General features: G+C 43.8%; 1 protein-coding gene across 1 annotated transcript in view; it reads left to right on the forward strand.

Annotated features, from left to right (window-relative positions):
* The first annotated feature begins 3,497 nt into the window (after positions 1-3,497).
* The window catches only part of RBM47 (RNA binding motif protein 47), a 73,911-nt gene continuing 52,320 nt past the window's right edge, over positions 3,498-25,088 (forward strand). Inside the window, exon 1 of the mRNA XM_058024506.1 lies at positions 3,498-3,565. The gene's annotated coding sequence lies outside the window, so the exon portion shown is untranslated. The remainder of the gene's footprint in view (positions 3,566-25,088) is intronic.

Below are 25,088 nucleotides of genomic sequence, written 5' to 3' on the forward strand. Positions count from 1 at the left end.
GAGGAAGAAGATGCTGTGTTACAGACTAAGCATATTGAGATCCGAGGAAGGGACACGATTTCACAGACCACTATCAGAAATGCTTGCTCTGCAAACTTCAGCTTTAACTGGGAAAAAAATCAAATGCTGTATGATTGCAGACTTATTTACAGACTCTTTGATTACTGAATTATATTCAAATGTTTAACCTGTAGTAGGAAACATTCTATGTTAGAAAACTTAAACAAAATTTAGAGTTTAAGGTAGAGGCTTTTTCATTTTTGACAAAAGTAGCAGGTGTTCTACTTCTCCAATTACTTTTCTGATAATTAGAAATTAATTCTTGAATAATATACTTTCACTTATTCATAGATTCCCAATTAGAGAGAGGGTGAAAAAAACATTTTGCCATAATCTCCTTAATGAAATGCAGTCACCAAACTTTCAACATGCAGTTTGCTTGCTGCAGTGAAGTCAGCTATTGGCCAGGAGTGACAAACTCTATAATAGGTATTTCACATAACTGATAATACAGTAAGCCATATACAGAAGGAAAAATTACAGTTCAGGAGACACGGCCCTCCAAAAAAACACTCCAAACCTCCTGACATTTTTTATTGCAATTTTAAGACCAGTTTTGGAGGACACCTTTCTTAATCAAATACTATTGCCTTTAAAGATTAGTGTTCACAGCCTAATCATGCTGCACTTAGCTTAATTTGCTTTGCTATGGTCTCATTAAATTCTTTCTTTTGGTCAGAAACCCTGCCATGGCTTGGCAGAGAAACAGGAAATTTCTTCTCCCTGTTGGAGGGTTGTGACTGCTCTTTCATTTTAACACACAGACTGGAGGGTGCTGCAGCAAATTACATGTGGGTCACCCCTTCCTTCATATGTAAGGAGCTCACAACCCCTCAGAACACTTTGTCAGCTGGACAACTGGGACAAAAGGGAGAAAAGTAATCCTTGTGTCAAAAATGTCTCAGATTGTAATTTTATCACTTAGATCTAAAGTTTAATTTTAGGTTACCTGAAACCTCAATGGCAACAATTCCTACAACTGATTGTTGAGGTTGCTTTTGTCCTATCTCAGCTTGCGATACATTCAGCATTTGGTGGTCAAGAAGAGACTTTCCTGAATTGCTCCTCTCCTTTGTGCTGAGAAAGTGCACTTAGGGAACAACCTGGCACCATTACCTGTTATTTGATCTGGAATCTGTGAACCAGAGTAAAGCACAAGCAATAAATAGTAGAGGTTTTGCACTATTGTTTTGTTGGCAGATGAGAAATGTAAAAATTGCTTTCCTCACCAAAGTCTGGAAATCCATTAAAAACTTGTGAGCAGATGTTTCTCAATCATCCCTACACCTGCAGGAGTATGCAGAGAGATGTGGTACCCTGCAATCTCACCTGGGTCCATGGAATGTGTCTCCTCACCCAGATGGTGAGCAATTTTAATTGCTGGATGAGCTGCCGGCAGGGATTAGCTCTAACTAGACGCCTCTAGTGCAGTCACACACTTCACCTGCAGCTGAACTGAACTAAGAAGAAAGTCAAACTCTTTCCTATCCTTGGTTCTTCCAAGGAAACCTATTTGCATCCTGCACCAGAAAGGCATGAACTGGCTTTCAGAGGTAAGGCCCACAAGCACATGTGCAGTCAGTAGAACAGGCAGAGCTACACCTTCAGCAGCACACCTTAAAATAGTTGACTTGAGCACAGTGGTGCAACCGTGGCTTTTGGTAGTGTACCTGTGTTCTGGACATGCAGGGCACTGCACTCACATGTCTTTGCATTTTCTGTACTAGCCATTGTATTACAGAGATGCTCATTTAGAGGTAATCTGTACATGTTGGCAAGGAACTACTTCTGCCAGTAAAGCCAATTTGCTCCTCTAAATGGAGCAAATGGAGCATAGGTTCTCTCTGCTTGAGATGGATTGCCTGAGAACTTTGTTGGCAAACTTATCAGATGAGGATTCTAAGGGAAAACCTCCCTTTGGGTGAATGGGTCATGATTTTAAAGAGTACTAAAGAATACTTGAGAGGTTTTTGTACCACTAAAGCCCTCATTATTTACTATTCTGGACTATTTTTTCTTGAAGAATTTAACTGCATAATATTTGCTGCTAATGCTGAACTCCCATTTTAATTCAAGTATTTAATGAAAATTTTCCCTGTGATTATTTGCTCATTACTGCAGGTAAGTTCTAAAAGATTTTTTTTTGTTTATTCTTGATGCATTTACTAAAACTGGACTCACATGCTTTTATCAACTTTTAAATTGCAATAGTTTGGAGAGAACACACTGTGAACTTGAACTTTGCAACATTTGACTGTGAGCTTTACATATTATACCAATAGTAGTTTGATTGGTTTCTACCTGCAGCAAAACTGTCTTAGGGATTTGCTTAGGTAAAACCTGTGAGATTTTTCTATGCTTGAAAAAGAATACAATTAGATTTACAATTGTTTAGAAGCACAAACTGCTTTCAAAAAGTACAGGTAATATTCCAGAAAAAAGGCAGCATAGTGGGTACCCAGCTCTGAATAAATCTTTTTAAAAGATTAGAATTTAGAAGAATTAAGAAGAATTCTTAAATTAGAATTGCTAAGAATTAATTAAGAATAAAAATAATTATTTTTTAATTATAAAGAATTATGGAAATCAATTTCTTTCACTATTTTTGAGCTCCAATATTATTTATTCTTTAAAAATTTAACTTGCAGGACTTCTAATCTACTACTGGGGACTTGAACTAGCCTAGATGAAGATCTTCTGTCTACTCATCAGTTACAGATGTTAATTGGGATGAGGGTCATGATACTAATCAGTTGCACAAATGACCTACATGTGGAAACAAATAGATGAAGAATATTTCCAGGTCACCACCAGTGGTAAATATTGCTCTGTTAAATATTTACATATACAGATGGAACATTGCTTGTTTGTTTTGGGATTTTGGTTGGTTGTTTGATTGGTTGGGTTTTTGCACTCCAGAAAAAAAAAAAAAAAAAGCCAACAACAACAACAACAAAAACACCACCAAAAACTCCTGCATTTGAACAAAAGTAATTGAAGGGAGAAGAAAAACATTTTTTTTTCTATTTCATGACAATGCTAGCAGGAATTACTACGTAAAAAAAAAAATCTGCTGGTGTGTGCTTCCTGTTCCAGTTTGTTTAGTCACAAGTCTGAATTAGATCTCTCTGTTGGTTGGTTTCGTTTACTATAAACAGGTCTTGTGCTTTGTTTCAATACATCAAAGCCCTTAGCCAGGCGCAGACAAGTAAGGTAAAAGGGGGTAAGAAAGTTTACAGTCTTGCCTCATTGTTTCTTTAAGCGTTCCAGACAACGGTCAGAGGGATCGCACGGAGTTTAAAAGAAGGCTTGGTTGCTGTTATTCTGTCTATGTAAACTGGTTTCTCTTTTGTTCCTTTTCTAGAAACCACATGTAACTTTAGGTCAGAAAAGTGTAAAATGTGGCACTTCTCAAACCAGCGGTACGGCTGCCCCGGGGTAACTCGATCAGGCAAAGGTGCAGGCTCCCCTCCCTGCTGTGCTGATGCCTGCTGCCGTCCTTCAGGTGAGTACCACAGGTTTATTTTATTTTCAAATATCCATCCACCTGAAGGAGGCAGATGGCTGAGAAGGGTATTTTTTCACGACTGACACTGTCAAAGAAAAACCCAACTCACTGTTTTAGCCCTTTAGAGATAAACGCGAATCCCTCCATCCCACAGTATTTTTAGTAAAGCTGCTCTAAAAGTTTGCTTCAAGCCCTTGCATCTCTCAAGGTTTTCTTCTCTGGTTTTGGAGGGTTTGATTTTTTTGGGAGGGGGGGGGCGAGTTTGTTTGTTTTTTGTTTGTTTTTTGTTGTTGTTTTGGGGTTTGGGTTGGGGGTTTTTTTGTTTGTTGGGGGAGGGGTGTGCTGTTGGTGTTTTTTGGGGTTTTTGTTTGTTTGGTTTGGTTTTTTTTTAATCTGCCCTCTTAAAACAACAGGAATGCTGGCTGGCCCTCAGCCAGCCAGAACTCAGCAAGCAGGGTAAAATTTCAGTTCAGATTTACGGGAAGGTGTTGGGAGTAAAAATCTGGTTTGGTGAGTTTAAGGCAGGGAGTAGTCCGGAGACAACCTTGCTACTGTGAATGTGGAGAGAAAGAGAGGAGGGGGGGAGGAGGATAATAAAAACCACCCAGGCTGGAGATTAGAGACCAATTTTTCCCCTGTCCGAGTTTCAGTGCGTGTTGCTGAGCTCCCGCAGCCTTATCGAGTTTGCAGGCAGAAAGCCGGGTCTGGGGTGCCGGAGCTGCGCGGTGCCGGCAGAGAGCTCAGCTCAGCGCCCTGGAATGTGCGGCTTAGGGCAGGGGCGAGCAGGGGTTTTGGCTTAGCTGGTACTAATTGCGAGTTTTAGTGCTCAAAAACTCTGGTTAAAAAAAAAAAAAAATAACAAACAACCAAGCAAAGAGCCAAGAGAGGGGGTTAAGGCTGGGAGAGCTGTTGCTCCAAGAAGCAGTGCAAGGAGTTGCTCAACTCTCACTCAGCAGCGCGGTAGGAAGGACAATGCATTAAGGTCGCTACCCCAAAACGCCGCGGCCGCCGCTGCGAATGGTGCTGGGCGCTGAGGTGGGCTCCAGGTAGGTACCGCCGCTGCTCGGTTTGCTCCGCGCTTCCTCCGTCCTCGGCTGGGCATTGGATTGTACTCACTCCTCTCTGATTGGGTTGACAATGTAAGCGACCAGAAGTTCACTCAGAAAATGTATTTTAAAGTATTTTTACGGGGGAAAGGGAAATGGAGAGAACTGCAGACGTTTTCGATGGAGTTTTGGTGACTCCTTCCAATTGACAGACTTCTGGTGATTCTGAAGAAAGATGACAGGGGAGAGGCACAGACAGGTACTAAAAAAGGACAGATTGAGAAGTGATTTGCAGATCTGAGAGTTTTAATTTAAAATATGTGTTTCTCCAAGTCAAAGATAAAGCACAGCGTGACTTGCCTAATGTCTTTGGAGTCAATTTCGGAAGTAGTGTTTCGTTTCATGGCTGTTTTTTCTTTTTGAACACTTAAAATGCTGTAATTTGTACAGACCACAGAGCCGTGGCACAAGTGACAGGGAGGTGACAAGAGGGCTCTGAGTCTGCTGTCTGCCAATCTGTTATAGACATTAGCATAAGAATGGGACCTTATCTGTGAAAAGTTTCTGAAGACCGTTTAGAATACATGTATCCATCAGGAGATCAGGCATCTTCTTCACGCTGTGATATGCGTGAGTAGATGAGAAATACTAGGGTTCATGTTAAAAGAAACAGCAGATTTTAAAGTTTTTTTAGAAGAAAGGCTGTGCAGCTCATTTCTTCTCAGGAACTTGAAATAAAACTTTGAGCAAAAGCCAGCCTATTGTAATGGATAAAGATGGGCTGGGACCTTACAGGTCGCAAGATCCCTACTAAATTTTATCGGCTCAACTGAGCTGACCTGGCAGAAGGCGGGAGCAGCATTAGACGGGGCTGAAACGAGCCGCCCGAGGCTAACGCAAGCTGAGTATCGGTGCCCTGATGTGTCTCCCAGACTGTGCAAACGATAATTTGGACAAGCCTGCAATTACTCTGTCCCGGTCCCGCCGGGCTGCCGTGGGGCGCGGGGAGCGCTGCGGGGAGGCCGGGGCAGAGGCCGCCCGCGGTGTTAAGCGGAGCCTGGTATCCCGGTGTGCAGCTGGAAACCGGGAGGCAGCTGCGCTCCCCGAGAGGGGGTGGAGATAACGCCAGGAATGGGCCGCTGCCGGTGTCCGGCGGGCTCCAAGCCTACAGACCGCTGTCTGCGAGATAAACCAAGAGACAAACACTCCTCCTGCACATTCAACACTCCTCCTGCACAGTGCTTCTCCCTCCCGCCGCTCCCCTGCATATTCCCGTCCTGAGAGAGGTTGTTCTCCGGGCTCGTTTCAGAGCTGTGCATCCCGAGAGCTGAGGGCGGCTTTTCCCACCTCACCTCGTAGCCCCAGCACCCTCTTGTGCTTTTGGGGTCCGACCTCTTCTGAGACACAGGCTCCGGGCCCTCAGTGTTGTTAGGGAAATATTTGGTGTTGACTGGCATTTAAATAGGGTTGCTAATAGTTTCTGAGTGTCCCTGCTGCAGCTGAGGATGCAAAATCTTCCTTTGAAGTTTTAGAAAACAAAAGAACATGCTGCCTTCAATGCAACAGATTTTTTTTAAAGTTGCAAACATTGTAATAAAAAGATTTAATATAGGCAGTGGAGATGGTAGAGCCTTCAGGGAATACTGTTTCTATGTCAGTTTGGTCTGAACCCTTGATCCTGCGTGGCCCTCACCTGGCTGGCTTCAGCAAAGCTATCCCTGGCACTGGGGTCTGCTTTTGCAGCTTCCCACATTTTGGAGTCTTGGTCTCCTCCACATGGCAGAGCCCCTCATTTTGCTACCACTCTATGAAATGCTACACCCTCCTCTGTGAAAGCTGTGGGAGCATCTGACAGCTAGAGAGAACCAGGGGTTACCTGGAGTGATGTGAGAGTACCTGTTGGGTTACCATGGGGCCCACTGCTCTGCTAGGGTGACAAACCCCTGCCACCCACTCAGCAGGGGTGGCACCACATTTATGGGTGAAAGAAAAAGGTGGTCTTGGCTTTTTCATTCAAATGGTCCTGATCACTTGTGTGCAGTTTCCTGAATCTGAATATTGCTAGAATTTACTGAGAAATTTAGCAGGGGCAAGTATGTGCTCTTTGTGAAGAAACATGGGCAGATCCTGCTCCTGTTAAAAAAAAAAATCAACTATAAACACAAAGGTGAACATAAAGATCAGGTTTGCTTTGTAGCAAGGAAGCAGATCTAACATAAAGAGTATACAGAGACTATCTCCATGCTTGTATATGGTACATGTAGTTGCCTCTTTTGTCATGAAGTTGAAATCTCCAAATTACTGATGACTTAAACCAACAAATCCTTCCTTATATTGTAGTCACTTTGAAATTTGTTTCATAAGGGGATTTTTAGGTGCAATTTTCAAGTTTGTAAAATGGATCCTGTGAACAGGATATTTTTGTCCGCTCCCTTAGTAAGAGGGAAGGACTCTGACCTTTATCTTTCCAGTATGAGGCCTAAAATAATATTTCTTTCTGCTGTAGTAATTTTTTTTCAATAAAATGCTTCTGGATAGACCCAGCTCTTGCCAAGATCAGGAACATCTCAGTAGCCTTGCTGAGACAATGCAGGCATTGTATAGCTATGGCTGGTAGGGCTTTGGTGACACAGTAAACTCAACAGAGAAAAGCAACTTTTTAGTAACTGCAGAGCTGACTACCTGATACTTGAGGGCATTTTTGTCCTTTCCAGGCTTTCATTTGCCCTGATCCCAAGTAAGATTTTATTTGAAAAGAAGAAAGAGGTTTCTGATATTTTTAAAGTGTGTTTTACAAAATATGCTTAGAGTTTGGATATTATCTTTTGCTTAGGTAGGTCATAAAGCTGAGACTGAGACAGCACAGATGGGCTTATTTGCCATGAGATGGAAAGAAATTATAAAGGCATGAGAATCCTCAACCAATAACAATGTGACAACAGTAGCTTCCAGGTATTTCCAAAGGGAGAACAGCTTAACCAGCCTCTAAAAACTGAGAGGCTTCCTAACTTATTTGCCAATGGGAGAGCCATTGGAAGGTTTACTCTGGAAAAGCAGCACCCCAAGTGATGTAGCTCAGAGTTTGCTTTCATGTTTTGGCCTTTTGAGTACCCAATGGATGGGCTGGAGCTGTGCCGTAGAAATAAACTGAGGTACTGCTTCTGCCTTTTTGTCTTTTACCAGAGAAACTCAGCTCCACCGCAAGTCAGGGTGTGGGCTGAGTTTCAGCAAGCTGAGTTCCCAGTAACATTGAAGATGTCATTTATGATTGCTGTGTCACAGAGCTGGGATTCCTGACCTGGGTGTTTCTGCTACAGGGAGCCGCTCACGCAGGCGGAGCGGAAGGGCTGCCACTGCCAGCGGGGTTTGTGCACAACACAGCTGCTGCTGAGAGGCAGGGGATGGATGGATGCAGGTGGAGGGGTCAGCTGGGTACAGAGCAGAGCAGCATGCCAGCAGGCTGGCTGCTGTTGGGCTATCTCAGCAGCAAGGGAGAGATTTTAGAAAGAATTTAGGAGAGGTGAGCAAAGTTCCTCTGCAGCTGTGACCAGGGAGGCAGTCCCAGTGAGGAATTATGAAGGAAAACAGAAGGGCATATGATGAGAAGCATAAAGTGGGTGTTCATAAGCTACAAAAGACACCTGGTTATACTATTCAGCTCTGCCTGCCTAGGCAAGTATTGTGTGTAAGGACCTTCTATTTTATTTGTTAGAAGACGGAAAGAGGATCAACAGGAGCACAGAAAATGAGTGGCACATTCAAAGGTATGAAAATGACTCTTGAAATAATATTTGGAAGACAAAACAGTGATCAAGTTTGTAGATCAACAGTGGATCAAATTATGAAAGAGCAAAAAGGATTGTCACCATTAATGAGCTAATGTGAGGGTGAGACTCCAGGGAAGCATTTAAGTTTTGAGGGCAGAGAGAATAGCCGATGTCCTTGACATGCATGCAGAAAGCATCAACAGGTCTTAGCTGTACCTTGAAAGAAAGGCTGCCCAAATAAAAATTGTGCTCTGCCTGCAAACAGAGCAGTAATGGTCACTGTGGAAAGGAGAGAAAAGAGACTTTGGGTATTCCTTGAGAGGGGGGCAGTATTAGAGGCTCTGCTTTATCCACATACAGCTGGAAGTGATGGCTGGGCTTTCAGGAGACAGTGTTTCAACCTTTCTAGCAGAAGAGAAACAACTGAGGGGTGTTGGTTGGGCTGGATATTATAGGGAAGAAAATCGAAGAGAATTGAAATGTAAGGAGATTTTGCAATTTAACTTGGTATAGAGGTAAGGGCTAAAAGCAAAGGAGAGGTCATGAGGGTTGATGGAATGGAAATTGCAAAAAGGCTGAATAGTGGACATAATGGGGGAGGCTAATGGGTGGTGCTGAATGGGACCACTTGTAGTTTAGTGCAGGAATAACCCAGCAGTAGAAAGCCTCTGGACAGTGCATGCCAAATAAACAGTCCTTTTTAATGAGGAAAAGAAAAGGATAAGGGCAGAAGAGGAACAGAATTGTTAAAATGGACATAGCATGACAAAGAGGGTGATATGGGTCATCAGCATAAATCAGCAGGAATAAGAAGAGAAAAATGAGGAATCAAAACCCAAGGAGGAAGGTGATGGACTTGGGTGAAGAGGAGGCATTTGCAGGGCTCAGAAGAGAAGGGAAGGGAGAAAATGACAAATGAGCAATCCTTGAAAAGAGGAGGAGGAGGAAGAGGTGGAGGAGGAAGGAGACAGGGGAGGAAAAGGTCAGTTCACTGAGTCTGATCCCCAAACGGGATCAGAAAAGCTGAGAGAGAGGGGCTTTATTAGGGTTTGAAAGCTGTGCTCAAGATTTCAGGACCCTGTAAGGGTGGAATTATGAAGAGACTGTGGCTAACAGGTCTTTAACACTGGAAGTTGTGCTGGGGTGACAAACAGAGGGTATGAGGTGTGAGCAGTATGCAGGGTGCAACTGTGGGAGCTCTTGTGGCTGGGGAGGGAGGAAGAGCTGGAGCGGGGAAAAAAGCATGAAAGGCAAGGAGGGAAGATAGAGTCAAACACGATCATGCACGCAGGGACATGTCCTCTAGATGTTTTTGCAACAAAAGAGCACGTTCAACTCACCTCAATTAAATATTAACATTATTACCGTGACTTGAGGCCATGTTTCTGGCAGTAAAATTTCTGTTGACTGTATGCTGAAATTTCACCAGAGTTCATACACTACTATCCACATCCTAATGTGAGTGTTAGTGCTCACAGGAAGCATTTCACTGTCATTAGCATTTTCATTAAAGGTAGCACTAATACAGCACCAGAAGCTCACAGGAGCATAGTCACAGTTAAGGCTGCAAGCAGACCTAGACTTAATTGGTGAGTGCATTCAAACTTTTGGCACTGCACAATAGTCTGTGGCTCTTGAAGGTGGATTCTGCCTTTAGCTTCTTGGCCTCATGAAGCAGGCAAGAAAAGTCACAACTTATCTGACTTACTGAGTGCAGACTTTCAATGAACATGGAGGTGCCTCAGGCTGGGTCAAGGAGATCTGAACGTGCTTGCTGTTGCTACCATTTGTGGTGTCTTTGTCAGTGTTTACAAAGCAAATGGGATGAGTAAATGCTACTGACAAGGCTGTCTGCTCACCCTGAGCACCCAGGCCAAGGGTGGCTGCAGATGTGCCCAGCAGCCTTGCACAACCCCAGGGCCCAGAGCAAGCTTCAACCTGGGCAGGGCTCAAACAGGCCACAGTTGTCCTGCAGGGAAGGAAAAAATGTGATTTTCATAGAGGATAATTGTATTGAGCAACAATAAACAAAAAGGCTTTTACAGGCTTCTTCCACATACTGAAGTCCCAAGTCTCAGCTTACCAATGTGAGTCACAGGTCAGACTGTATGTGTGCAGAATAAACCTTCCTGAGCACCACAGGGGTGGCAAGAGGTATCTGGGATGTCAGCACAGTGCCCTGCCTTCCATGGTGTGTGATCAGTGGGAAGAGGGTCTGAGACAGCTCCCGAACACAACTGTGTCTGTGCTGCTCTGCCCCTCTCTGCCTTGCCAACTGGGAGCCCTCCCTGATATTTTAAGGTCTGTTCTCTGACCTGTGATTCACCACAGGTGTTTGCAGGTCCTTGCTGGAGGTGGTGAGAAGGTGTCTTCCCATGGTTGCTCTTTAATTCTCTTGGAAAGCTCTGGTTTTCTGCAGGGAGTCATCAGCAAGCTTACACTTTTGGTAAGCAGCAAGACTGACTGGTGAACAATTTTAGTTTTTACTGTTTGCTAACCTTATAAGTAAGAAAATTCCTGTGCAAATTCCTGCACAAATTCCTGGCCATTCCCATGGCCACCTGCCTCGGGGGAAGTTTATCAGGTACACTGTCTGGTTGATATACAGGGCACTGTATAAATCCTACAGCTGTGAGGAATGTGGAATGAGCTGCCAGAAGCCCTGAGTAAATACAGCAAGTATTGCTAAACCAAAGGCACTGGTGGTCTTGTCTGTTGGTTTTTGCATCAGAATGAGAAGAGCCCAGGGCAAGCATTTTGCTGACAGAAGAGTTTCAGGGCTTCTTCCCCCTCCCCTGTCTAGAGCATTATCTGGAGTTTCAACAGTGGCTTTTTGATTCCTGTCATGTCCCAAAGATGGGTTTATGGTGCTATGCCAGTGGGAAGAGAGGCACCTTTAAAAAAACTCAGGGATTTGAGAGGTGTTAACAGTGATCCTGCTAGTCCCTGGGCTCTGGGGCTGCTGAGAGCAGGTTGTGGTGTCCATCTCATTGGCCTTTACCAAGGACACTGAAATCTGAGTCAAATCTGGCATTTCCATCTGTAGATCACTGAGGTTTTGGGTGCTTGGTTTGTTTTAAAAAGGAAAATATAGTATTTATATTTGTATATTTGTACATATATATAAACAGCATGTGCGCTAGAGGTATCAACACAAATCAGTCTCAGTGCTGGATTTCCAACTCCTAAAGCACTGTCAGTTACCATTTTTATCTCTGTTTCAGGGAGATGATCTTATGGGATCATTTTGCCCACTGGGTCATATTTTTTTCTCTCCCTCTGTATACCAGAAATACACTCTTGAGTGCCACAAGAGATGAGCTGTTAAAGAATATACTACATATATAAAAGAGGTGAAACATGAAGCATCTCTGCCTCTGTATTTTCCAACAGATACAGCAGGGTGTTTTTTTCTAAATAAATAAGTTGTGTAAAAACTACAAGTTATCCAAAGGAAGTTTAAGCAAAATTGCTGATAGTGAGGTCTACTTTCCCATGGGCAGTATGAGAAACTTAATTTTATGGAAAATGCCTTCCATCTGTAAGCCTGAAAGGTTAAGTTCTCAATAAAGCTTCATACTGGTAATAGTGAAAATCAGTTAAAGACCTCAACTCCCAGTGCATGCTGCCAGTACACAAGACATGGGCTGAACAGGGGGTTTGTAAGCTGGGGTGTAAGTTCGTAGTATCTTCAGGTGCACCTTCATGTTTTTCACACATGGGCAACTAACTCCATGTTCTCTTTTTTGTTGTACTCCAAAGCAATCACAAAGGATCCTGCTGCAGTTTGGGAGCTGTAATTGTGTTGATTGTGGATACAAGGTCACCCTTCCCCTGTGCCCCAGGAATACCCACAAATGGGTCAGACAAACCCTTTGCAGAGCTGAGGCTGGTGCAAAGAGGATTAGCTAAGCTTGCTAGTTGCTGCTGCTATGCAAGTTTCTTTTGGAATTCTGTGTTCAAAGCTGGCTCGCTGCTTTCCCATATTTAGAGGTTCACCTTTGCCTTCTGGCCCTGGTGCCAGTTTCTGGGTCTCCATGCTCTCTGCATGCTCTGTCTGTGTCAGTCAGTGAGTCTGGCACTGTGGCCAGGGATCCTGGCACAGGATACGCGCTCTGAACTGGCGTGTGTGCGCCCTGGTGCCCCACAGACCACCCACTCTGCATCCTTGCAAACAGCTGGGTGTACAGGTGTTGGAACCGTGGAAAAGCAAAAGGGGTGAACTCCCTTCTGGCCAACATCAGGAGCTTTCAATGACAGGCAAGGTGGATGAACCAGACTTTCCTTTTCACTGCTTTTCTACATTGTTTAAATGTGGTTTCAGCCGCAATACCAAGACACAGAGAGGGGTTAGCTTCTGCCTGATCTCTGATGAGGGGCACTGCTTTTGTGTCTTCTAAATCAAGCACTGTAACATGAACAGTGTGAGATGAACATAATTTTGTTCGTCCTTCTGTTGATCCAAACCACTTATATCACATTTCCTCTTCATCTAATCTTATCTGTTTTGTGTTGCAATCCTTGCTGTGCTTCCCTATTTCCAAACCAAAGCACAATCTTTCTGAAAAAAAATCTGAAAGCTGCTGCCATTTTGAAACGTGGCCTTTTTCAAACAAAGAACATCAGGTGGTATTTGACACATTGGCTCATTAATCCTTACCTGGAAAGGAACTGATGCCAAAATCATTGCATTCTTAAAGCTCCTGCAAATGTCAGTCACTATTAAATAAAGGTTTCTTCTGAGTTCACGGGTACTATTGTACACCTATGTGCAACAGGGTGTAGAACAAGCCAGGCAAGAAGCAAAAAGTATACAAATGACTGGTTTTGCAGGAAAAGCACCAGTGTAAAACTTAGGAAACCTGGGTTCATGTCCCTGCCTTGCCATAGAAAATAACACACATGAGTTAACAGCAGTAGGGTCCAGTGGTTTTTGTGGATGTCTGTTTTGTGCTTGCTGGTCTCTGCTGGTATAGCTGAAAGTCCCACCGGGTTGTGAGGTCTGCTATGGCCAGTCGGTGGGGAACTTCAGCAAATCTCAGGGATTTTTCTGTGTTTGGTTTATGCCTTCATTTTGATGGGGTTGGGTCGTTGTGCTGTGTGAGTCCTGGGGAAGGATGAGGGAAGGTGCCAATCCCAGCTGGACACTAACCCAAACATCTGGCAGCCCCTGGGCTCCTGGCCTCAGCTCCTTCAGTCCCACAGCCCTGGGGTGAGGGGGTCTCCATGGAGCACTGCAATGGCACAGGCTGTCAAGGGACGGGAAGGGGGCACCGCCAGCATTTCATGATCCAGCTGTGTCCCTGTGAAGTGAGAGCAAGGTCCTGCTGACAGAGCAGTGAGCAGCACCTGCTGTAGAACTCCAGGGACTGAGGAGAGCAGGGAGTCCCCAGGATGTTGGTGGGACAATCCCAAGTTTCTGCTTCAGATCACTGGTTTTGGAAAAGCAGATTGAAATGTAATGCTAAAGGGCCTGAAGCTTTAGTGTTGATAAGCAGATATAACTGTTGTAGCCCACTCTAGAACTCTGTGGAAAAAAGTGTCCACACAATATAACCTACAGAGATCTGGGGCTGTAACTGCTCCAAGTGTATGACATTTACCATCCAAAAGTTTCCATTGTACAAGTAGATGTAAAAGGAAGAAGATAGAGCATCTCTGGTTAATAAGAATGTCCTGCATTTTCTATTAGGAGACCATTTTTATTTGTTCATGATTTTGCAAAGGTTTGCATTGCATGGCAAGATACCTGAGGCCTGTGAATTGTTCTGCATTTGCCTGTATAGAGACCTAAGGGTCACTTAGCCTAAAAGTGTTTGACAATTTCTGAAAATCAAAGCTAGAGAATTTGCTTTTTTTCAAACTTTTGCAACTTCTTCCTAAGGTTTACTAAGTACTTGACCTCAAGCAGGGAAGTAGCTCTTGTGGAGGGTCAAAGCGGGATGTGAACCTTTGAAAACTGAGTTTCCATGTGTTTACTGGAAACTTCAACTTTTAACGTCCAAGTCCCCGAACCCACTGTTGACGCTGCCTGTGCTCTGAGAAAACTTGAGTCAGAGTTCTAGCATGAGCCTGCTGGGCTCTCTGCCCTGTGTTCAAGAGCAGCTATAGGGCATCTAAAGATAAAGAAAGCAAAGAAACAGGTGCTGGGCTGTGGGGCTCCTGAAGAACAGGTTGAACCTAGTGGGAAGGGAAGAGGAAGAAGAGACACAAAGAGGCAGGAGAGAGATGAGCACTGTCTGCCTTGAAGAGCTGATGCAGAGTCAGAAGGCTGATGGAAAAGGGGATTTGACAACCCAGAAATGACTGAGAAGAGGTGGCTGGGCAGGGAGGCTGCACATTTGGGAGCAAGGTCTGACATGGGGGCTGCACTCAGAGGCAGCCAGGCTGGGGTTCCCTGGGCTAGAGACAGTGACAGGAGGGAGATGTGGGAGTTTGAGGCACTGCTATTGGACAAGGGCAGGAGCAGAAGAAAGGGCAAGTCATCCAAGGTGACTGGATGCAGCCAAAGCACTTTGGGATGTGAATTCAAGGATTTTTACCACTCTAACTTTCCCTCAAGAAGCTGTGAGGAGTCCCCCACTCATGCCTCTTCCCTCTTTCTCTGCTGCTGCCCTGCCTTTGTCATTTACTGTTCCTTTGTGAAACAGAAGTCCAAGCAGTAAATATCATGTGCCACCCCTCTGGTGACACATGCATCAGTAGGATGCCTCATGATGGAATTTGGGGTTGGGTTTCTGTTTTCATAAAAAAAAAACAAACAAAAACAGGGAAGCTTAGGAAACCATGCACAGCTATATCCTGCTCATAAAAACGTGAAGTGCCAGATTTATAGTCTGCACAATCCTAGTTTGCCTTCTGTTATATATATTATTATAGTATGATCGTGGCTTTTTGACACATTCAGTGCTGATGAGGCTTTTTGAAGGAGCCTTGCAATATACCATCCATAAAAATGAGATTGGACAATAAACTTTAAATTTTTTTTTTTTTTTTTTTTTGTCCTACTGTTTGGGATGTAAATGTTTCATGCTCTTGAATTCCAAATCTCTGAAGAGAGATTTATTACTCTTTGGCTTTTTAGTAGTGCTCATTACTATAAATTTAAATACTTACAAACAGTAATGAGATAATCTGCATAACAACCATTTGATATTTATTTACTAAAAAATAGGGACACAAGATATAAATGAAGAAGTTTGCCATAGTTTTAATTATACAGTTTGGGATGCTAGGGCCAGGCACAGGTGAACTTGCTTTGATAAAGGTCATTTTCACTGAAGAGTGTTCCTAAGGGTAAACAAGCTCTAGCTATAGGCTTGTGTCAAGCTGAGAGGTTGTTTTGGACAGTCACAAATACAGGTACACAAATAAGTTGATGTGTTATTTCCATGTTTTCAAAATTGTGCAATCACTTTTTTATTTTTGCTTTAGAGTGGAATTTAATTTAGAAAATATCACCAAATTTAATGATAAAAATAGGGTAAAGAGTTCAGAAATTTAATGTTTGCCTCAAGGCAAAACAAATTGTCCTCTTTTCTTGTTTTATTTGTACTTCAGCTACTAGTATAAGTCAGTCACACTGCTCACCTCATGACTCCACTTTCCAGAAAACTTAGTTTTGCTTCAGATCCACATTTTCAAAATGCATTTCCCAAACAGTTCCCTTGCAGCTCTAAGTGCTCCTGCAAGCACATTGCAGTCCAGAAAATGTTCCCATCTGGAAACCAGGAACATGCCACTGGTCACCAGCTGTACAAAGCTTGGTTTAAATGACTTGTCCAGTGACACACAAGATCCATGTGCAGACCAAAGGCAGGAAGCTGTAATCAAGAGCCTCTTTATTGGCCTTAGCTGTGGATTCCCCTTTCCTGCAGTGCGTCAGGTGCTGTCACCTCTGTTGTCTCTAGCAGAATGCTGGGGACAGCAGCCACTATTGGTGTCTGAGCCCAGCTTCTCTGCAGGAACAAGGCCACCCTCCCTACTGCATGTCAGGCAAAGGAGGCCCCTGTCTGCCATGAGGGTCCAGAGCAGTGTGAGATCAAATTTGCAGGTTCCAAACATTAGGTGCTCCAGGGGAGCAGCACATTGCACCACTCACCCACCCATGCACACGTCTGCAAGATCCACCCAAACCCAGGCTGGGTGAAACATGGTGAAACATGGGAGTGAGGGCAATGGTACCTGGCACTTGTCAGGCTGGAGGGTACCCAAGGAAAGCCTTGCAATGCTTTTGTCCCTCCTGGGCTGTAGAGCTGCTTTGGAGTACACCAGAAATAAGTGGCTGGAGTAGGGAGATGCCAGCACCCTGCCACTGCCTAGTCAGGGATGTGTGGGGCCAGGAGGAGAACTCACAAGCAGAGGCATCCTCATCACCAATGGTTGATTAGGTATTGGGCTGGGAAGGGGAGATATTGCGTTGTCATTTCTGTGCCATGGCCCCTTTCTGTGTTTTATCCCCATCCCTGCACGTTGTGGTAAAAGAGGGAGAAGTGAGCCATGGCTTCTCATGGTGGGAGTCACTCACAGTCTGAATTGTGCTGACTTAGGGGCTGGTTTGAGGATGCAGCAGTCCCACATTGGGACCATGCATCCCTGCTGGTCAGCTGGACATCTGATGAGACTGGCCAAGCAGGACAGGTGACCAAAACCTTGCAGGGCAAGCCTCGTTTGCTGACAGCATTGCAGCTGAAAAAACAGATGAAAACATAAATGAGGCTGGTGTCCTCTGCATGGTAAGAAAAGATAGGGGGGTAAAGAAGGAAGACATACAGTGAACAGTGTGCTGAGGACTGGGATATTACCCATGATGGGTGTACTAGGGTTAGACATTCCCTTACTTAGGGAATATGTTCAGCATGGTTCTGGCCACCACAGTGCACCTCTTCTAGAGATCTGTTTATTAAAGTGTCCTGTAAAGTGGCAGAAGTCAAATGTAGCAATTCACCCTGTGCTGTTGTGGCGTTTTACTCTCCTTTTCCTGCTGGATGAGAGTTACAAGTGATAGCTGCCTGAAGTTCAGCTGTTTTCAGGAGAGGAGCAGGAGATTGGTCAGAGGCTGAGGTGATGGGACTGTGCACCCGGGGTTGGCCACCACGCAGGGCTGTGTTTCTCCTTTGCACTTTGCCTTCAGGCAGCCCAGGGCTGAGGCACAGCTGTACAATGGGGCTGCTTTCCCTCTCATACCAAAAGCAACTGTGCCTCAAGAAAGGTGCAGGATCAAAACCTGAATGCATTACATTTCCTAAACAATGCATATTGGGAAAGCTTTGGTTCTTTTTCAAGCAGAAGTGGACAACTGGGAAACACTTGTTGCACTGGGTGCTGCAGTTAGCAGAGGAAAATATCCCTTGATCAACCAACTTGAAATCCAGGATCAGAAATGAAGCACACAGAGCAATCCCCCTCATTCATAGCAAATTGCCAAAGACAAGGATGAAAACTCCTGCCCCTGGGTGGGCTGCAACACAGCAGATTATGCTACAGTCTTCATTGAGCAAACCTGAGGTGTGAACATGTTTGTGGAAACTAATGGGAGAATGATTCACAAAGAGAGAAAAGGACCTCCCAAAAACATAGAAGAGTATGCGCCTCAAATAGGGGACAGAGCAATGATACTCCTCTCCCACTCCATGGTGGTAGCAGTACATTCCCTTTCATGCACCTGTGCTCATGCTTATCTGCACTTTCTCTGTTCTTCTGCAAGGCCACAGGCCCTGAGGAGGACCTGCAATACCTGGAGATTGCTTTATAACACAATAGCGACTTTTGAAAAGATGCAGGACTGACATTATCATTTAATGTCTGTCCATTCCTGTGTTCATTTAATAGAGCAAGCACAGAGAATGCAAACCACCCTCTTTTTGTCTCCAAAGCTTTTTTATCAGGTCTGTAGGCTGGCCCAGCTGTGTTGGCCAGATCATATTTAGTTACTTCTTCTCTGTGTTCCTCACCTCTGCTTTCTCACACTGACAGTGCTAGGGGCCATCCCTGACAACCACACTAGGAAACATTCTCTGTCTACTGGCCAGATTTCACCCATCTAGGCTGTATGTGAAGTGTGCTGGTACAACAAACAGGGAAAGCACAGCCTGGGTTTTGTGAGAGCCAAGGCAGCTTGCAGTAGTGACCATCAAGCAGGTCACAGCCACCTGGGCAGTCTAAGGCTAGTAGGGAGAGCCTGTGTCTGCACAGGTTATGCCCACTTACTTGAAACTGGTGAAAATCAGCATGTGGCTTTCTGGCTTTCAAAGCTAAATTGCTGTCAAACCCCCTGGAGATAACATGCATTATTACTGTAGTACTTGAGTGGGGTGAGTTGTTTTTTTTTTTTCCTTTGTATTCCCTCTCTATTCAGACTTTGACTTAATATTCCCTCTCTCCCTCTGTTTTGGTTACTTTGTGTCTTAGAGCTTAGAGATTTCCTGTCCATATATTGAAAGTTTTTAATGAAGAATTTCAGCAACACTCAGAGTTACCAGTAAAAACCCTCTGCAGATTTTGACAGAAGGAGTTATATGAAATTACTTCTAATCTCTTTATCCTTGTCACACCACTCTGCTATGCAGTAATACACCAAAGAATTTCCAGAAAGCAAAGGTTGGCAATTACAATACCTACTCACTTGGTTGAAAAAATAATTAATAAAGGAATTGGGATGTGAATTCAATCTGCTGCTTTGTTAGCTGAGGGACAAAGGAAGGGAAAATTGAGGAAAGAAGACTGGGAAAAGTAAATGTTTTTCCAGTTTAATTTTGGGGTTTTTTCTAATAAAAACTTGATGCCAAGCAAGCCATTTCCCTCAAAAGTTTAGATCATGTTCTGAAAGTTAAAAAATGAAGTGTTTTGGTTGACTTTATCATGGCAGCTATCAATGGCACATGGCTAATCCCTGTGGCAAAGCAGAGTGTAGAGTGGCAAAGCTGCAAGACAAATAACAGTATGTCCTTGAGTGCACCAGTTCTGTGCCTGACAGGTTTTCATTTTTCGCCCCGTTGCATAACGCTGGCACGCACGCACAACAGGCAGAGTGTGAAACTGGCTGGGCAGGGCTTGGTCCTGCTGCCATTCAAGGCAAGGCCAGAGCTCTCCCAGCTCTCAGCAGAGGGAAGGTCATGGCATGTGCTGGAGCTGACAGCAGCCCAACGGGGAGGCCAGGCAGCAATACTTCGGGACAGCTCAGCTGACTCCTGCTCCAGTCCCATCTTACCTGCACTTGTGTTAGGACTCAGCATTTGAAATCCCATGGCAACTAATGACTTCCATTGTTTGTTTTCTCAGATTTGTTTCCTTGAAAATAAAAACAAGGAAAAACAGGGGAAAAAAACCCCAGGTATTACTTCCTCCTGAAATACACACATATAGAAAACAACATATTGGTTTTCTTGTAGTCTGTGTTTGTCAATCCTTGCCAAGCATTGTGTGTAGGTGTAATGTGATTTAAAAAAATAAGATGAAATGTGGGTGGGACTGAAAATGCAGTTGCTATTATTCATCTGTTTATGCCATCATACACGTGTGATCAGGCTGTGATCTCGTGCAGCAGCCTAGGAACCTATGGATTGCTTGAATCATCTTCTGAAAAAGAGCCAGGAGATTTGTTATTTAATACTTCTACTAGATCAGCAAGATCTGTATATACTACATTTGTATTTCATAGCTACCGCCAGCCTCAGCCCACACATGTGATGAAACATCAGCATAGAAATCCATACCCATACTTTTTTCTTTACAATATGCAAGCTCATTGGGATTCCAGCTAGGATAAAAATGTGTAAACAGCTTACATACTTACCAAAAGTGAATATTTCGTAAAAATAAAACTATTTAGGTCGAGTTTGCAAAACAGACTGTATAAAAATTAAAATTCTAAGGAAAATATTTCCAATTTTCAATTGTGAGCATTTTATGTGGAAATGGAAGGAACCTCTAAAGTGCTGGGGAAAAATTTAACTGAAATTGATTTTTTATTTGGTTGAGAAAAGCAAATAAAAAGACTGTTTCTAATTGCTGTTTCTGGGGTCACCTTGTGATAGCAAAAAAGGAAGGTTGTTTCTACACCTTTAGTTTTGCTACACCTCCTCAGAAGGAGTGAAAATGTGGCACTGGCACTTGCTTGCCAAGCCATCCTCAGCTGGATAGAGCAGGGAGATTTTCCATGGGAGTCCAGTCCTTAATGCTCCTTCAACTCTGTGGAAACTTACCTGTGACGTATGCAGACCATCCAAAAATCGTAGGTACAGATCCCTTATCACGTTTTTGCAGGCTCAACCACATTCCTGCTTCCACAGAGAGCAGTTCTTCTAGCTGCAGGCAGTACAAACTTGCAGTGCTAATTATTTGATCATCCGCCTCAGTATTTCCAGATGTAAAAGATTTCTTTATTTTACTTGTTAAATAAGGAGTTTGGTTTTCTATCTCTGTTCCCCATTAGCTACATCTCTGCTAGTAAATCAGATGTGCCCAGAATTGCTCTCTGGCACAGGGGCTGGCTGCCTACAGAGGAGGATGCTGTGTCACCTGCCAAAACCCAATGGCTGCAACACCCACGCTGTGTGTAAGGTACAATGCAGAGCTCACCCTGAGCCTCAGTCTGTGCCTGGGAGAGTGATGATCTGCCCTCTGGTGTACTTAAATGACATGGGTCCAAAGTGTGTCAGCTGTTCTGGACTTTATAAGGTGCAATTTGTTTCCATTCCAGGGCCTAGGAATGCCCACTGACATGGTTTGACTTCACTTACTTCTGTGGAGGTAGTTCTTACATCTCTCCCTTCCTCATTGGCACTGATCAGCTCAACAGCCTTCTTTCAGAGGCTCCAAAATCAGGTGAATACTTATTATGTCCCCAAGCAAAGTATTTGCATTCAAATAAAAGTATAATTAGTGCTAGCAGCTTTAGCAGGTGTTCTAGAATGAGGCTGGTAGGAGAGAACGAAGCCATCAAGATAAAAACCTGGGATCTTTGGGATGTCTGCCCAGGAAGGAGTGAAACAAGGCAAAATGACAGGTAGCAGCAGATGCTGATGGAGAGGGCTGCTGGCTGCTGCTGAACTGAACAGTTTCACTGGGAATAAAGTCAAGAATTTCTAAGCAAGCATAAGATCTGAGTCTATTTGCAGAGGGGGAGAAGGAGGAGTCTGGAGGCACTACTGGCCTGGATTTTGTGGGGTTTTTATTTTTTTTTTTTTTAGTTTTTTTTTTTTTTTTTTTTTTTTTTTTTTTTTTTTTTTGTAGGGAGGAAACAAATTCAGCACAAATATGCTGCGGATCAAAGTTCAATTTTCCCTAAACTATTCTTACCGGGGATGCAATTGCAAGCAGTTCCCTACTGGAAGAAGAAAACAGTTGACTTTTGATTCCTATGAAAATGTAAAAGAAGCTGATTCTTTTTAACTGAGACCCCCCTGGAAGGACAGGGTAGAAAGTCTTTGAGAGGCTCTGACTGGTCAGTACAACAATGAGACTCATCCAGTTTCTCAGTGTGGTAGAGGACAATCTTTCTGATCAAAGTGTGGAATTGAGTTGTGCTTAGCCAGCTTCTGGGGCGATTTGTTTACACCTGTTTAGTCAATGAGCTGTAGTAGTAAATCTATAGAATAATGGAAAATACCTACATGTCCTTTGCAAGAAGAACACAGGAGATCAAGACTAATTTTTTCTAAAGCTGGTTTTGCCATCTCTGTGTAGAATAAATATATTGTCCTGTTACATCACAATATTGAATTCAAGGAAGCACTTTTTCTGATGGGATATACCTGTCATCTGAGACTTCTGTTTCACCTATTGATTTTGTTATCCACTCCTTCACTCGCACACAGTGGGGCAGCATTTTTAAGAATTAACAGCAGCAACTTTGTTTTCTCAGTTATGTCTAGTTTAACTAACATCTAATCTTCTTAGCTCTTATACCCTCACAAACAGGGGTTTGTTTGGCTAAAAACTTTTAATTAGCCCAATCACATGGAGCAGGTATTTAACAACCCCAAGGCAAGCCCATTTCAGACATCAGAAGTGTCTCACCACCAGATTGGGAGAGCTAATTCTAGGAGCCTTTTGCTGCAGGCTGCAGAACTTGAATAACAGGGTTGGTGAGTGGCTGGCACCCAGTTTTTCTACATAAGTGGGCAGCATTCTTTAATGGCAATTTGCTGGCTCCAAACAGCATTTCATGATCCTCCACTAACTCCTCATCTCTGCTCTCCCCCCAAAGCAGCCCATCAGTTTGTGCTTGCACAAGTCAAGCCAGCTCTGAAGAAAGGCAGAGATCTTCTCACGGGATGGTTAAGACCTGTGAAGACCTGGCAGGTTACTGGAACAAATAAACATATAAACAGACTGACTGAGCATAGAACCTGCTGAACTTTTGATCCTAGTAATTTGAATCCAGGACAAACATGGCATGAGCAGTACACGAGCCCTAACCCAGGAAGCACAGGGTCACTGCTGCAGGGCAGGCAAGGCTGGGGGGAGAATGCTGATGCCAACAGGACCTGGGCTCCTGTGGCGCGTGAAATCAGTGAGAAAAGGAGTGGCTATCACAAAGCAGAATTGATACCTGTGAAAAAGCAGGAATCAATGCTTGCATAATATGCTAAACGTGCAATTACTAACTTGAGACTAGCTCTGCCACAGAACCAGGGCCCTGGCTGTGCAAAGCCCACCCATGAGCCCGCCCATTAATGATTCTCAGGTCCAAGCTGTTTCTCCAGCATTCTCTCTCAGAGGGGTCTGGGGGCTGTGTGAAGTGTTTAAGAGTGCTCCTCCAGCAGGTCCCTGGGGAAACCACAGCAATATTGTGATCATTGAGAATGGAGGGAAAGGCCATGAGTGGTGACTCACGGGGGTATCACTTCACTGCACTTTTAAAGCAGTATTGTCTTCCTCTGCTGTGTCTGCTGCCACTGTGGTGTTTTGGAAACATCTGTGCCAGTAGAAGTGATGCTGATCAAGTCACCCCCATTGAGTGTGCTGCCATGGAGTTATTTCTGGTCTATATGATCATCTTAAATTTGCTTTGGAAAATCGCTAAACATAGTAAACATAAGTAAGTAAATAAGTGAGAAAAAATATCAGCATCTTCTATTTAAAGTTGCTATATCCACCACTTTCAGCCCTGAGTTTGCAATATCATGAGAGCTTTCCTAGGCACTAGCTTTAATTGACTGTCAATTAACCCGAGGTATTTGATACATTTGTCCCACCATTCTGCACATATTCGTTCCCAGCTCCAGCTGCTCTTCTTCAGGATGCCATTTGCTTCCTCTCAGGGCTGGGGAGCCCTGCCTGCCCTCCCCTGCCTCAGCAGAGGGGAAGATGTCTGCAAGGTCTGCATAGTGAGCAGGGCAGGATATGCTTTTGGGATGCTTCACAGACCTGTAAGGAATATGACTGGCCAAGCTGATTTTTAGAGATGTAGTTTTGATGAGCTGCCCTTGCTGTAAATAATTAAAAATGCCCTCCTGCCCCAGTATGGGAGGTAAACCAGGTAGCCATATGGTGCATATGTAAACATGGGGTACCTGGTTTAAACATATTTGCTTGTGTTCTAGCTAGACATAAAATCAATTTATAAAGCAAACCATTCTGATGAATGGATGTAAAATCAATTGAAGGTATGTTGCCTGAACAAGATCTGCTTGATCAGGCAGGATTTCCATTCCAGCCCACTTACTGAGAGAAGTTAAAATAGCAAAAACATAGAGCATTAGAAATCATTCCTTAGGAAGCCAGATTTTAAAGAAGTCTGCTGACTGAGCTCATGAATTTTTTACTTTCAGAAGGCAACTAAAAATCTTACTCAGTAGCATCACATGCAAATATTTGCAGGAAGCAATAAATATATGAGTGCTTACAGTGCTGATGACCATTAAAAGTTCTGGTTTCTGGCTTACTTACAACTAACTGAAAGCAAACCATAAGGCAAATTAAAATGTGGCAGAATGACGTGATGGAAGGGAAACATGATGTCAGGTAATACAATAAAAAGCTACTGAGTGCACCTAAGTAGTGAGGGGATCTTACCTATAATATCCAAAACTTAATACACCAGGTAAGGCAAAATCTTTGGTACTTTGCAAAGTACCATGAAGAGAATTCAACACTCACACTCTGACAATGAAATATTTGAGACCAGTGGCCCACGCCAAGCTTTGTGTGGCTGTTGTGCTCAGTGTGCTCAATGTCCAGCAAGTGGGTGAGGGCTGAAGTTTTGCCACAAGGATGTGCTGAGACCCTGGGCAATAAGAACATTTTAGTAAATTCCCTAATCCCCTGGAAAAAAAGCAACCAAACACATGTGATAGTCAGCCTCTGGCTGAGTAGGCTCAGGCTCAGGCAGAGATCACCACGGGGTTTTCTTTGATTCAGGTCTATAAAATCCAGGGTGGTGTGAAATTGTGGTTTGGGGTGAGCTATTCACATTCTCTCCCAATGCAAGAGGTGATGACTGTTAGACAAAGATCTAGGAGCCATTTTCAGAATAAAAGGAGATATTTCTTCATGCAGCAAATACTGTATTTGTGAAACTCTTTGCTGAAGGTTATGACAGATACAGCAATTTTTTTTTAGACACTCAAGAGAAGACTGGACAAGTATTTGGAAGAGAGGTCCACCACTGGGCAATCTAGATCAGCCTGGAGGAGGCCCCTGAGCTGAAAATGGTTGGAGACTGGGAGACAACTTGCAGAAAAGACCAATTATGTTCATCCC

This window comes from Melospiza georgiana, chromosome 5, assembly GCF_028018845.1.
Source record: "Melospiza georgiana isolate bMelGeo1 chromosome 5, bMelGeo1.pri, whole genome shotgun sequence".
Classification (NCBI taxonomy): Eukaryota; Metazoa; Chordata; class Aves; order Passeriformes; family Passerellidae; genus Melospiza; species Melospiza georgiana.